This window comes from Colius striatus, chromosome 17 (assembly GCF_028858725.1).
Source record: "Colius striatus isolate bColStr4 chromosome 17, bColStr4.1.hap1, whole genome shotgun sequence".
Taxonomy (NCBI): domain Eukaryota; kingdom Metazoa; phylum Chordata; class Aves; order Coliiformes; family Coliidae; genus Colius; species Colius striatus.
The window spans coordinates 10,067,740-10,081,375 of NC_084775.1; the positions used below are offsets into that span (position 1 = coordinate 10,067,740).

General features: G+C 42.8%; 1 long non-coding RNA gene across 2 annotated transcripts; it reads right to left on the reverse strand.

Annotated features, from left to right (window-relative positions):
- Positions 1-381: 381 nt before the first annotated feature.
- On the reverse strand, positions 382-12,453 carry LOC133627090 (uncharacterized). Of its 2 annotated transcripts, none has more exons than XR_009819932.1 (3): positions 12,330-12,453; positions 10,003-10,235; positions 382-6,082 (listed from the first exon to the last, which is right to left on the reverse strand). It is a non-coding gene; the product is annotated as an uncharacterized LOC133627090 (long non-coding RNA). The 2 variants fall into 2 exon arrangements; XR_009819931.1 differs by having other exon boundaries at positions 382-8,703.
- Between the last annotated feature and the right edge of the window lie 1,183 nt (positions 12,454-13,636).

Genomic DNA, 13,636 nt, shown 5'->3' on the forward strand with positions numbered 1-13,636 from the left:
AGCTTTGTACAACCCTCTAAATGGCAAAAAAAAGTGGAATAAATGAAAGGATTATCCTCTTTTATAGATGGGAATGGAAGCATGGTGTTGTTGAGTGACACATGTTAAGTTAAACAACAAAGTAAATGAATCTCCCCAGCTTTGGTCTAGGGTCTTAAACACATAACTGTCCTTCCCTCTTCGATCTCAATTTGAACCTATTATACTGGAGTGGATGGAAAATTAACCAAGGGTTATCTAATCCTGTACTGAAAGAGAAAATAAAATGCTCAGTTATGGAGAGACTGAAAGATAAGACACAGTAAAACTTCAAACCAGTACTCCAGAGGATACTAGCTGAATATCAGAGACTTGTTGGAGAACTGATAGGAAAGCAGCATGTATCAAAGCACAGAGGGGAAACATGAGGGATAGGTTAGACCAAATGTCAAGGGAGGCAGGTTTAGGGGAGAAAAATAGAAATAAAAGCAGCAGTATTTTTTCTGTGGGTATGTGATAGTTGGAGAGATATTCGTACTCTTACAGCTTTATTAGAGATAGCTTTCCTTGCAAACATCACCAAAAAAGGAGACTAGACAATGCCAACTATTTTCTACAGCAAAATTACCATATAGAGAACCACAGGGAAAAATGCCTGAGACCACGAACTGTAAACAAGCCGAGCCACTGGTAGGTTTAAAAACCAATGTTTTTTTAAAGTGTACATTGAAACCAACTTTGTTTACTTAATTGCAACAGAACATTGTATTTTCCTTAAGAGAAAATTGAGAAAACCTGCAGGGTGATTCTGTGGTTTGCAATAAATAAACACAAATGTGAAATCGAACACTACCCAAATTACAAAAGCTAAGTACATGAAACGCCCTCAATGCAAACTTGTCACTCAAGTGCCAACTGTCAGGAGCTGGATACTTTTCATAAAGAATAGTTTTAGCCTTTATCTTAATGTCAGTGCTTTGTTATGATTGACCTTCTTCTGGCTGGAAGCCCACTTAAACTAAACAATGCTATTCTGTTCTGAAGAGGGTGAATAGAGAAAGCATTGTTACTTGGTAAAATGTCTTTGGACTGAATCCCAGATGGGAAGGAAGTGGTGTAATTATTGTGCTCAATACAGAGCACTGTAGGGGCACATAAGGCAACTGATCTGCAGTGAAGGAGGAGCAATCCTACATCTCTGCCTACTGAGAGACTCTAGTAACTGAGCAATTTTCTTATTACTGTTTTATTTGTTCTGCTTAAGCAAAAAAACCTCTGCATTTGTCCACTTGTAAATCAAAAATTCAAACCAGGCTTCCTAAGAGAACAAGGGGGAAAAAAAGCCTGCTCAGCTCACAGTGGCAGTTGATGATGGGGAGCACAGTCAAACTAAGCTGGTTTTGTTTCTTCTTTACCTGTAGAAGGTAAGCCACATCCTGTTCCAAATCCCACAGAATTATCTCCTGACTACAGCTCCATTAAATATAGTCTGTGCTATGAAATGTGTTGGATCCCAAGGATAGAATCTCTGCTTTTACCCTTGTCAGAAAGGAATGTATCAATTCTATTTTAACACCCATATTTAGGATGATTTGGATTTCCATAAATGCTGGTTTTATAAAATATCATAGGAAGCATATTCATTACAAAATGTTACCATATTGTGATCAGAGACTTCCCTTTAAAGTGGAAAATGAACTTGATCACACTATTGTGGTTCAGGTTTTACCTATTTTGGTTCAGGTTTACCTAAAACATCTCAACAAAATTGGGGAAGGTGAATTATTCCAGATGCTATAGCTACCCATTGCAAGAGATGCTTCTTGCCATACACAGCTCAGTCAACAGAAATGAGCAAAAGACATGGGAGGAATTATTATTGCTGTTTTATAGGCAAGTAACATAGAGATACAATCGCTCATAGCCACTTGGGAAGGCTTTGATATAGCCAGGAACTGAATGCAGGTTTAAGAGGTACAACCCAGCTGCTTTCCTCCCCAGGAAAATGCTCCAGTTTGGAAAGAGGCTTCACTATGCTCAGTGCCATCTAAAATGGAGACATAGGCAATGTCCCCATCCCAACAGAATTCCCTGGGAGAGAAGATTGCAGAGCACCTTATGTGGATTTAATTTTAGTTCATGATCTGTGACCCATGATGTAAGAGATGCAAAATGAAGTGCAGCCTCACTTGAAGGGTATGAAATGCAGCATGTTCAGGATGAATCCAAATCTCTAGGGGAGTTAGATGTCTTTGTCTTGATAGTCTAAGGGCACTTGATTTAGTCTAGGAGTGAAATCAGATGTTTCTCTTTAGCTGTATACACAGGTATTTGGTATTCTAGTTGCTATTTTTGCTGCTGGTTTGTATCAGTGCCTGTGATGTCTTACACTGACACGCTTGCTGTGGCTGATTAGGTAGTTCTGTTGATCATATTCATTAACATTTGCCTTATGTTAATGCCAGGGTCTAGCTATCCTTCAAAAATACACAAAAAAATGGTTAGTAAGTCTTGGCCAACTCTGGCATCCTCTGACTCCATGATATATTCACTGCTTTCTGTTTGGAAACATGCAGCAAAACCTAGAGGAGCTTTGCTCTGTTTTTATGCAGTCTTCATTCAGAACTCTTTGGTCTTTAAACAAAGTACAGCTTGAATGGATTAGCACTCCACAGGACATGACCCAATAGAAAACTGCTTTCCAATCATAATACTTTTAACATGGTTGCAAAAAGCATTGGGATCTAGTCAACACCTCCAGCCAGGGAAAAAGCCAAAGTGGTCATAACTTAGTTTGGGATCTATTCAACACCTCCAGCCAGGGAAAAAGCCAAAGTGGTCATAACTTAGTTTGGGAGAAGGATACAAGGTGTGACACATCTTCTTTCCTACATTGAATCATTCAGTTTTTGAAGAGGGAAAACAGAGGTTTCTCATTTAAATAAAAAGCTCCCTGGGTCCCATTTGTTTCTCATGGAACTTTATCCTCTAGAAGTAACTAGGAAAATGTTTTCTTTCCCAGGATCTGCACTGGAAGTGCCATGTTTTGAAGGGATGATTTGTGTCAGTGTGAAAGGGGCAGCTTCAGCAGTTTTTCTGGATCCCTGATGTGTTTTTGAATGGTATCCAAAATTTGGGTCAGGGTAGACAGGAAGCCAGATGGGAATGTTTCTGTATTTTCCAAGTCAAATTGCTTCTTACCCTGTGAGGAGTTTTAGTCTCTGGAGGCCCCAGATGTGATGGTTACAGAGGTTTTAATTCCTGTAATGTCACTGTGCTGAAGACATGTTCTTCCCCAGTGGAGCAGACAGTGGTATCCTGCATGTTTGGAGGGACATTTGGAAATGGAAAACTTCTGTGAAGACATATGTGTGGCCCAGCAGGAGTGAAAGGAGTGGCCATCTGCAGAAAGATGTCTGTTTTCATGTGTACAGTGATTATTTGAGACAATCACTGGCTCAGTGCTTAGCTTTCCTTGGGGACCATTTCTTCATGATATCTGGTGTTTTCTAAAGGCCAATGCACTTAGATGAGCTGGAAGTCAGCCCTGGTGATCAAAATCTAATGGAAAAAGATGCAGGTTTTTCAGAATTGCTTTTTTTAGGATATTCTTTTTACTGTAACAGTAAAATGTGCACAGAGGCATTTCAGCGAGGAAGCATTCTACCAGAGTGGCTGTGTTTTATTGCTGGTGGAATTATTATTAGATTAGGGAGAAGATTGGAGCTGAAAGAGAGTGGAGTTCAATGGGAGCTGGAATTTGGATAGATCTGAAGGGGACGACTCATTGCTTGAATTGCTGCTGGTAATGAAATTGCTTTTGACTAGTCAGAGGGAGCCACTGGCCTCCACTATGCTGATTCTATCTGCAGTTGCTCAGGTTGCTGCTGGATGAAGCCAGGCAATTTGAAAGGCTCCACTTTAATTGTTTGTTGGTTAGACTCAAGCAACAGCAAGCAGAAAGGAAAGTACTTTCCTAACAGCACTGAATGCTTCACTGGAAATCCTGTCAAAACAAAGATGAAAAGGATTGAAAACACTGAAGATAGTCAGTATTTGGTGTGTTTCGTGCCTGTCCTTTGCATTTCTGTGCTGGGTGCTGCTGCCAGCTGTGCTCCTCAGTGCCTGTAGGACTGCTCCTACCAGGTCCTGCTTCAGCTGGGATTTCCCAGCTCAGCAGGGGCAGTTTCCCTCCATCTCTGCTGGCATCTTGGATTTGGACTTTGTAGGGCTTTGGTGTACGATGCTGGATTGGGGCAGGAGTCCCCAGCTGAGGCTGCTGTGAGTGAGAGGAGTACCTGAGGATTCTCCTCTCTTTCAGCTGCTGAGGGGGAAAATAAGCAGCTCTGGCAAGTTTTCAGAACTCTAGAGGCTGAAAGCACCAACTGAGTGAAGACTATCCAGAGCAGTGGAGGACCACCTCCTGCTCCCTGATTGCAACTAGTGAGTGGTTTGAGCATTCAAAGCAGAGTGGGTCCTCAGGGAAATAGGCCAGCATTGCCTCATCCCTGAGCAGGTGCTGAGGAGTTCTGGCAGCTGTGGGAAGCAGTTTTCCAGGTGTCATTTTGGAGGGAGAGCCAGACACACATTTGGGTGACCTACTCCGACCCAAGGCACAGGATTTCCCATATACATCAGAGGGAGAGGCACACCATTCAGTTTGGGCAAGGAGCTGCAGGGTTGGGTCTGACAACTTGGACAATAGTCTGTCTCTTGCTAGCACAGTTTCATGCAAAAAAAAAAAGATGAGTTTTTAATTACTGGCCCATTACAAGCAGCAAGCTCCTTTTGAATGGATAGCATTGGAGTGTGATTTCTTTTCCTCCTTTTTCCTTTGTTTTTTTTCCTAACCTACTTTAACTAATTTTCAGGATGCTGGCAATTGACATGCATTATTTATACTGCTGCAAAGCTTGTATTTGGGATGAGAAATCCTACTGCCAGGCTTCCTGCTTCTAATAAGCATTCCTTTCACTGTATTATCTCCTCACACAGCCCAGGGCTGCTCTTGCCAGGGCCCCAGCTGGTGTTACTTGATGACTTTGTGGCATGGGGAGCCTGACTGGGTAGCAGATCTGCTAGCTCCTGCATTGCTCATCAGCACAGAGACACGGGCTCCTACATCAGCAAAAGGAGGGGGGTGAGGCAGCGGTGGAAACCGCTGTGGGATTGACTGACAGAAGTCCTGATTTTCCATGACCTGCTGTCTTGTGTCTCTACTTGAACCTGTGCAACCTGAATTTCAAGTGCTTCCATCTTCCTCCCCCCCATCACCCAGTCTGGATGACAACAGAAGGTGAAACAGGAGGACAAGCAGTGCAGACCCTGGAACAAAATGCTTTGAGGTTCCTAAATCTGTCTCTGTCACACTGGATCAATTGCCAGGGCCTATGCTGCCACCTCTTTTTGTTCATTTGGAAGATAACTCATTCCTTAACAGCTGAAATGGCTTCTCACAAACCTCCCCTTTGAAAATTGTGCTCAAGGACACCACTCTGCCACTGTTTGCACAGTCAAAAATATTCTGGGGAGGATTTTTTTTTCCCCCTGACTTTTATCTGAGGCAGCATAATAAAATACCTTAGATAAACAAATTTATTCTTGGAGGGATGTTTATTAAGTGCTGGCAATTCCTATGATAAATAATTTCTCTGGGAGGAAAAAAAATTCCAAGAAGAAAGTAGGCCAAAGAAATGATTTGAGTGCAGGGGATAACACAGGAGCCACGGAGGCAGAGGGTCCTCAGGGCTGCAGGGTGCAGGGATGCTCCCACAGTGCCATCTGCAGGGGAGCCCAGAGGGAGGGGGCCCAGGGCAGGAGGTGGTCTCCCATCATTCATTTTCTGAGGATTTGGGAAAAGCAGAAAGACAACAGGCAGCACATGATCTCCCGGTGGGAGACACTTTACAGACACTTGGAATAGAGGAGCCCAAACAGCTTAGACTGGGTGAGCAGTGCAAGAAATCGAGTGATGATATGTGAGAATTGCTGGTCTTTTCTGCTAGCACAGAAACTGAAGATGGGTTCTGAGGCAAGAGGTGTGGGAGGCAAACAGTTCATGTCAGTTTGATGAAGCAGATATTTTTCCTTTCCATTTTTTTCACTGAAAAGAAAACCAAAATATTTTCATTTTGGGTTAACCTGAAATGTCCAGATAAGTCCACAATGAAACATTCTGATTTGGGGTTATTTAACTCCTGCTTTTCCTCTTTCTTCTTAATTTAGGTGACTTTTCAGAACAACAAAAAGAAACTCACTTCAAAATGAAAAGACAGCAAGTTTCTTTCTGAAAATACTGAATCTTTCACCCTCCCCAAAATGAGCCCTTTCATTATAACAGTGTCCTGAAATGCAATGTCTTAAACTCTCTTTTTTCAGGTTTCCCTCCTAGCAGCAACCTGCCTGCCCCTCACTTTCCTTGCTTCAGCACAGTCATTTGCCAAGCTCATCTGCTGTTCAGTTAGCTCTCTTTAAAAACCAGATTTATTACCTGTCAAACCTCTAATCTCTTTTCTTGAACGAATACACCATTTTGCTAGTTAAGAACTGAGTTAAAGTGGCATGTCCCAGATTATGTTAAAAAAATGTGTTGTGCTTCTCCTGAGACTTGGTGCTGTGTCCTCCCTTCCTGCAGCACCTCTTTCCTTCACAGCTGCAGATGCCAGTGCCTCAGCGAGCTGATGTGTAATGAAAAATACCCTTCATGTAACAGGCCTGCAAAAGGATGTGATAGTCCAGTTCTGGCAGGAAATTGGGTGAATTATCTTTCCTTTGAGAAGCTACTCTGATAAAGGATGTCCACTGCACAGCAGAGGTCAACTCTGAAGGTTGGTTTGGTTGCTGAACACAGATGAGCTCCAGGGAAGTTTTGGAATGTGAGGGGTAAAGAAAATGCTGTCAGCTTTGCTGTTAATAGCCAACTTTGAGGTTTCTCTGTTGGCTGAGGTTAGAGGAAGCTCCAAGAAAGTACTTTGACCTGTGCATAGGACAGACAGTTAAATTTGGTGCAGGAGGTGTGAACTCAGATAAGCAGAAGTGTGACAACACTATGTTTCTCTATGCACTTTGGGATTTTCAGAGAAGCTGGTGGGATACCAAAGCCCCACTGAAATTTATTCCTGCAAGAGGTCTTTCTGGAAGCTAATCCACAGCATCTTGATTTGACCTTCTCACAGGTTACTCTCAAGCTCTGGGCTATACCTTTGGTAAGTGTGGGGAAGCACGCAGGCTCTCTCTGCTCAGGATGCTGCTTCATTTGCTCTTTGGCTATCTGCTAGCTCTGATGTTTGTTGGTAACAACTAGGCATTCCCTAACTACAGTCTTAGTGTCACTGCTATGAGTCTTCCATCTGTAAGGGGGTTTTTATATTACCCTGTTTTCTAAAGAAGAGCCTGGAGTTAACATCAGCCACATCAGGTCATCTGAGGAGCCACTGCAGGCAAGAATGGACAGACAAGTTGTCTGACTCTGGTTAAAACTGTGCATAAGCTTAAGATACAAAAGGGAAGTGATTTTGGCCAGAGGCAAAAATACAGCTTTTCAGGGAAAGAAGGTGAAGGTAGAACACTTTTAACAGAGAGAAACAGCAACATGGACTGACTTCTCGTCAGTGGATTACAAATACAGAACAATTTGGTTTATGCAAACACTGTCTGGGCATCCCCATAGGTCAGGCTGAGACATATCCTCAGCAAAGCTGAAATAGCAGCTCCTGGAGCCTCCTGGCAAGCATGCACCAGATCAGGAGGCACTTCAGGGTGCCTAAATGTTGCTGGTGATGCCAGCACTCCTGCAAGAGGGCTTTCCACTTCCATGTAGATGTGAAGCAGTGGGAAGACTTATTTTTGCTGAGACACTGCAAGCAATCACAGTTCTGGGAGTGTTTTGAACTTTCAGATATTGAGGTGGAGAGGGATAGGAGAGAATCAGAAATGGAAAGAGATTAATTCTTGAAGCCTGTCTGCATTTTTAACATAAATTCTGCTCTGCATCTGGATGTGTGAGGTACAGGCTACAAAAATCTGCTGTAGGCAGAGCAGAGGATAAATATATATGGATGAATAAACAAGGCAAGTAATCCAATCTCATTGCTAGTATTCAGTTCCTGCACTGTTGCTCTAGGCAACCAGCTTGAGTGGGGATATTGTCTATAACCTTAAAAACTGATTATAGGCTACTTCACTGCCTCATACTGTCTTAAAGAGGATTAGAAGAGAGTGTAAAGCTGGCTTAGGCACTATGTTAACAAAGCCTCAAAGGCATCTGCAGATTTCCTTGTTCATGAAGTGATTAACTTATTTAGCAACTGAAAAAATGTGAACATTGGGGGAGCCAGGCTGGTAATAATTAAGAGATGTAATTGTGCTGTTGTGAGCCGTGCTTGGGCTGACAACTGTCTCTGCTTCATGTGAACACATCCGGCTTTGTTGCAGAGTCGAGCGGTTGTTTTGTATTCAGGCTCGTACAGGTTTCCTCCATTGTTTTTCAGCTGGAGGGGAAGGAGTGTGCAGGGTGGAGAGGAGGGTGGGGAAGGTCCCCACATGTCAGTAATGCTTTTCACCGCTCTAAATGCTGTCTTGTGTCCTGATAAGGCCGTGTCTGAATCCTGCACATGGCTGCAGACTTCACGTGAGCGCGGTGGGTGTGCAGGGCAGCGCTGGGGAGCTTGCCCAGGGCAGGAAGCATGCATCAGCACTTTACTTCCTCCTTCAGCTGCTTTTAAACTAAAGAATAAAAATGGTCATTAAAACCAACACCCTTATCCTGAGCTGAAGTGTGCTGGCTGGGAACAAACACAAAGCAGCCCAAGGAGGGATGCCAGGTGATTGTAAATGGGAGACGAGCCAATGCTGATTTCAGTTCTTGACAGATCAACAGAAAATCTCAGCAAATGCTTTTCTTTGATAATAACAAAGCCATCAAGCCCACCTGAGAGGGCTGGGATGGAGGCCTTGTTTCAGATGTAGCCAGCAAGGAGGAGGCACTTAGACCCCATGAAGTCCCCATGCTGTTCTAGCCCCAAGCAGCTCAGTGTATCAGCAGGTTTAAACTGAGGCACTGCTTCCTAAAGTACAGATCCCATGAGGCTGTGGCAGAAACTGGCATTCCCCAGCTGTGTGTTTGAGTAAAGGCTCATCTGTTCTCCCTCTGCTCTCATGAAAGCTTGTTTTCAGCTATTGAGATTGATGAGCTGTTGTGTCCTTCCACAGGCAAGAGGAATAACAGTCTCAGCCACATTGTGGTCCAGAACCACGTGGGAATGGATCACCAGATATAAATCAGTTTATGTGCAGCTTAGGGTGCTTTCTGTCTGATCACCTCAATGCATGACCACTCTGATTGATGAGGGTCCCTCCTCTACTCAGGTTGCTTTTGCAATTTAAAATAAAAGCAGGTTTCTTTAACAAATTCACAAGAAAAGTCCAAGTGTATAGTATGACTGGGAATAAATGTATCTCTCCTGGTTCCAAGCAAGATATCTTTCTTAGTGGGCAAAAGTTTGTATTGCAAATAATATAAATAAGTATAGGGTAGACCAAGTTTTCTGCCAGCCTCAGAGATCTCATCTTTGTAGTCTGAAAGGTCAGAATGACCACAAGTCTCAAATAAGTCATATATTAGAATAAGAGAGTCTTTCTGTGACAATTTGCTGTCAGTCATTCCAAGATCACATCCTTGCCACCTAAGAGGTTTTATAGAGCTTGTCTGAACCAGACTTGTATAGTTTTTATGGGTATCTGGCCACATATTCTCAGATCTGTATGCAGAATCATGTGCTTATTCATGAGTTTTACTTCACATACAGACTCTCTATAAGCACATCCAGGACATGCATGACAAATCACTGCTTCCTCCAGGCTTATTCCTCAGGAGAGTCCCAGCATAGGCCTAGCTATATTCAGAAATAATATTTGTACAGGTGATAAGCTATGACTGCACATTCCTGTAGCTGAAGGGAGGAGAGCTTTAATAAAAGGGTCTGATTGTAGCCATCAATGTGCTGCACAGTTTTAAGTACTTACACTTCACATGAGGGAAGTTTCCTCCTCCACGTGTTAGCACGATATGTGCAGGCTGTGTGTCTTCCTTCTTAAAAAAGGATTAGTAGTGGTGATTTCAGTTGCACAACTTGATCATCTCATCAGGGTTGGATGTCACAAGTGTTGAGCACCCTGTCTCTGACAAATAAGGTGTTTTAGACCTTAAAACATGCCAAATTCTTGGGTGCTCCTGGATGTCTTTGCTTGTATCTATCCTGAAAGTAAAACAAATAAAAGTGGTTTGAAATAATGCCAAAACCAAATCTTCAACTTCAATATGTTCTCTGTTTTTGTCCTCAAACATCACAAGGATGAAAGACAAATCTTGAAAGTGAAGGTAAACACTGTGACCACCACTTCTGATATGGATCATTAATTTTTTGGACCAGACCTGGATGAACTGCAAGAAGTCTTCTATTGATGCATGGCCAATGCTTCACTTAACACTTGTAACTTTCAGTTTTCCCCCCAGGTCAATGTTTTGTTGTTTAATGAGGTGATTTCATGAATTCATACAGAAGTTCTGTGAAAATTTGGATTAATAAGGGGGGAAAAAAAGGAGATAAGAGAATTTTCTGTGTCTTTATAGTGTACTATAGTTAAAACTAAAGCTCTTTGCCATCTCAAGCTTACATGTGTGTAAAGCAACAGGAAGATAACAGTAATGCCTTCAGAAGGGAAAACAGACACTCCATGGAAGTTAATGTTTGAACAGTTTCAAACCAAGAATGATTTGAAGTAAGGGAATAGAATGCTTCTTAGTAAATCAATATGGGAAGGTGTATGAGGCCTATTAATAGTCCACAAGCTTTCTGCTGGTGTATGGAGATGAGTTTTGATCTCAGAGACTGGAACAGCACTTTATGTCTTCCACCTCCCCACTTGTTTTCCTGTCATTGCTTCAGACCCAGATAACGGATGGGATTTGGAGTCACACAGCCTTGACCTCTTTGCTTTGTGACCAAATTCAACTCACATGTTGAAAATTCTGCCTGGCTTTCTATTTCTCTTTTTCCTAAGAAAGGGGAATTCGTGAGAGTGAATGGGAAAGGCAGCGTTATTGGTTTAAGGAAAACAATTAGAGACCTATGTGTTCTTCCCCACTTCTCACAGGAAAATAGGTGCTTTCAAATGCTGCTCTGGTGTTAACAGCTCTTCTGAATCTGTCATTGTAGCTACATGTTTCATTCAGCATCTCTGGAAGAAACTGAAGTAGCATCTTGTGGATGAAGAATCTCTCTTTTAACCTCTACAAATGTCAATTGTTCTAAACCTCTATGTAGCACTTAGCATCAGGGCTTACTTGTCAATCATTAGCAGCATCCCTTACTACACTTGAAAACACATTCTCAACAAGTGTTGACTGGAAAACAGCTTAAGCACTTAGTTGTTGGTCCAGTCCTATCTGGTTTCTTTCCCTCCTCTCCTTTTTCTTGAACCACTGAGCATTAAGGGTTTTCCCACAACGATATCATTTTATCTACTTTCCAGCAGATGAGAAATACTTAATATGTTTAGTGGCTGCCGGGGTATGGCATGAATTCATCTGAGTTAATTTATCCTCATCTTCAAAAACACTACAGTATGCAAGGTGTCAGGTTTTTTTTCTGTCTTGATTCATAGAACCTGTATTTGTCTGCAGCAAAGAATAGTCTTTTCCTTTCATGTTTCCCTGGGTAATGTCAAAAGGCAAGTACTATTTTGGCTTGGTTTAAAAGGTGATTTGACCAAGAGAGTTTTCATACCTCACAATCTGCTTCTTTAGGTTATATCCCTTAATTTGCTTAGGATATTGCTGGCATCTAGCAGCAGTGGGTACTGGCAAGGCAGTTGGTGGCAGGAATGCTTGCAACAGGTAAGGTCTTCCAAATCTTGCCTGAGGAAGTGGCTTCACACAGCCTACTTCAGCTCAACACCCGTGTTCATTTTCAAGGAAACTCCTGTGGGCAGGTGGAGACCTTGCTAAGGAGAGAAACTTAACTGGGGAATTAATTATCCAAGAAATGAACTGTAGTTTCATTCCCTGAAGACCTAAGGGCATGTAGCTCCTACTGCGACTCATACCAGAGGGGCCTCAGGGAAGAAGATTTCTCTGGACGTGCAGTGGTGTCTGTCACAGGAGCAATAGCTCCTTACACCAGAGTGAAAAAGCAGCAGCCTTTATGTGTTTCATTACAAGAATCCTGGAATAACTCTTTATGCTTGATTCAAAGCCACATTTTAAATGAATGAGTAATCTTTCTTCTTCCTCTCTTTCTGAACCTTTAGCTCCTCAAAGCACAAGGGGGAGAGGCAGGGAAAGTATTTACCTTCCAGCCAGAGGGCTGACTAGCAGATCCAGAGTAGGAGGTTGACAGGTTGAATATGTCACTGGCCTCTTGGGCAGGGAGGAAAGATCTTCTTTTTCCCTTCAAGAAAAACAGACATGCTCCCTCCACCTGCAAGAGTACCAACATGAATCATGTCATCCCTTCCTCCTCCTGGGAGTCATTTATGCTGAGTTTTAAAGCCATTCCACATCTGAAGCTCAACTGTCCATCCATGCTCTCCTTCAGCTGTAGATGGAGCTGTGGGGGGAACTGGGTGCCTTCCAAGGCAAACAGCCCATTCCCGTGGCCAAGTCAGGCTGAAGCAGCTGCAGTGGAAAGTGAGAGAGGGGGAATATTAAAAACATGGAGCTGGGTTTTGGCTGAGCACTGGCAGCTCTCCTTTGGGGATGAGCTGATGATCCTCTGGGTATGCCTGTTGATACGCACATGGTGCAATGGGCAGGAGATCCTTAAACAAGACAAACGCCACTGACTAGTGGGGAATGAATGAGCATACTGGGTGCAAATATCCCCACACATCATCCAGACTGGTGGCTGTGACATTTCTCTGGCTTTGGACTGTTCCTGATGTTCTCTGGGTTCTGCTTCCAGGGAGAGGGTATAAGCTGTCTTGGGTTGACCCTTCACTTGACACCTAGGGCTGGTCTTTCAGTAAGTGTCATGGGAGCTTTTCCTCATTGAATTAGCTTGGCAAAAGAGTGTGGTATGAAAAACAGTCCTCCTGTGGGAAAAAAAGTTGTTTAAATTGCTTGTATGATTACAGAAATGCTTATGTTCATTTACAGAGACTGTAAAATGTGTTTTCACGATCCATTAACCTGAAAGAGATCTCTTGAGTCACGAAATGGAATTCCTTTGCTGCTGTGCTAGATCTCTCTTATGAATTCACCACAGAGTGGATCCTGTGTTTGCCTTGAATGTTCTATGGGAAACAACTGCAATAGGAGGATTTAGTTGACATATTCTCCTTTAGCCATTCTTTCACCTCTCATGCATACTGTCTCGATTCAATATTCCTTGAAATCTTTGTATTTGCTCACTTGAAAGCTATGGCAGCTTCCCAAGAAAACAAGTTATTTCAGTGGCTGGGGTGTACTTTGTGGTTGTATTCAGTATCTGAGGCCCAGGGTCTTCAGGCTGAGAGAGTCACCCATCATCTGTGAGCAGGTCAAAGAGTCTACATTTATGCCTCAGGTGTGCAGGATTTTTTTCCAGGTGTAACAGTCATTTCATGTGGTATTGGGTAAGTCATTCGATTTCTCTTTACACTTCTCCACTCTGTAGGG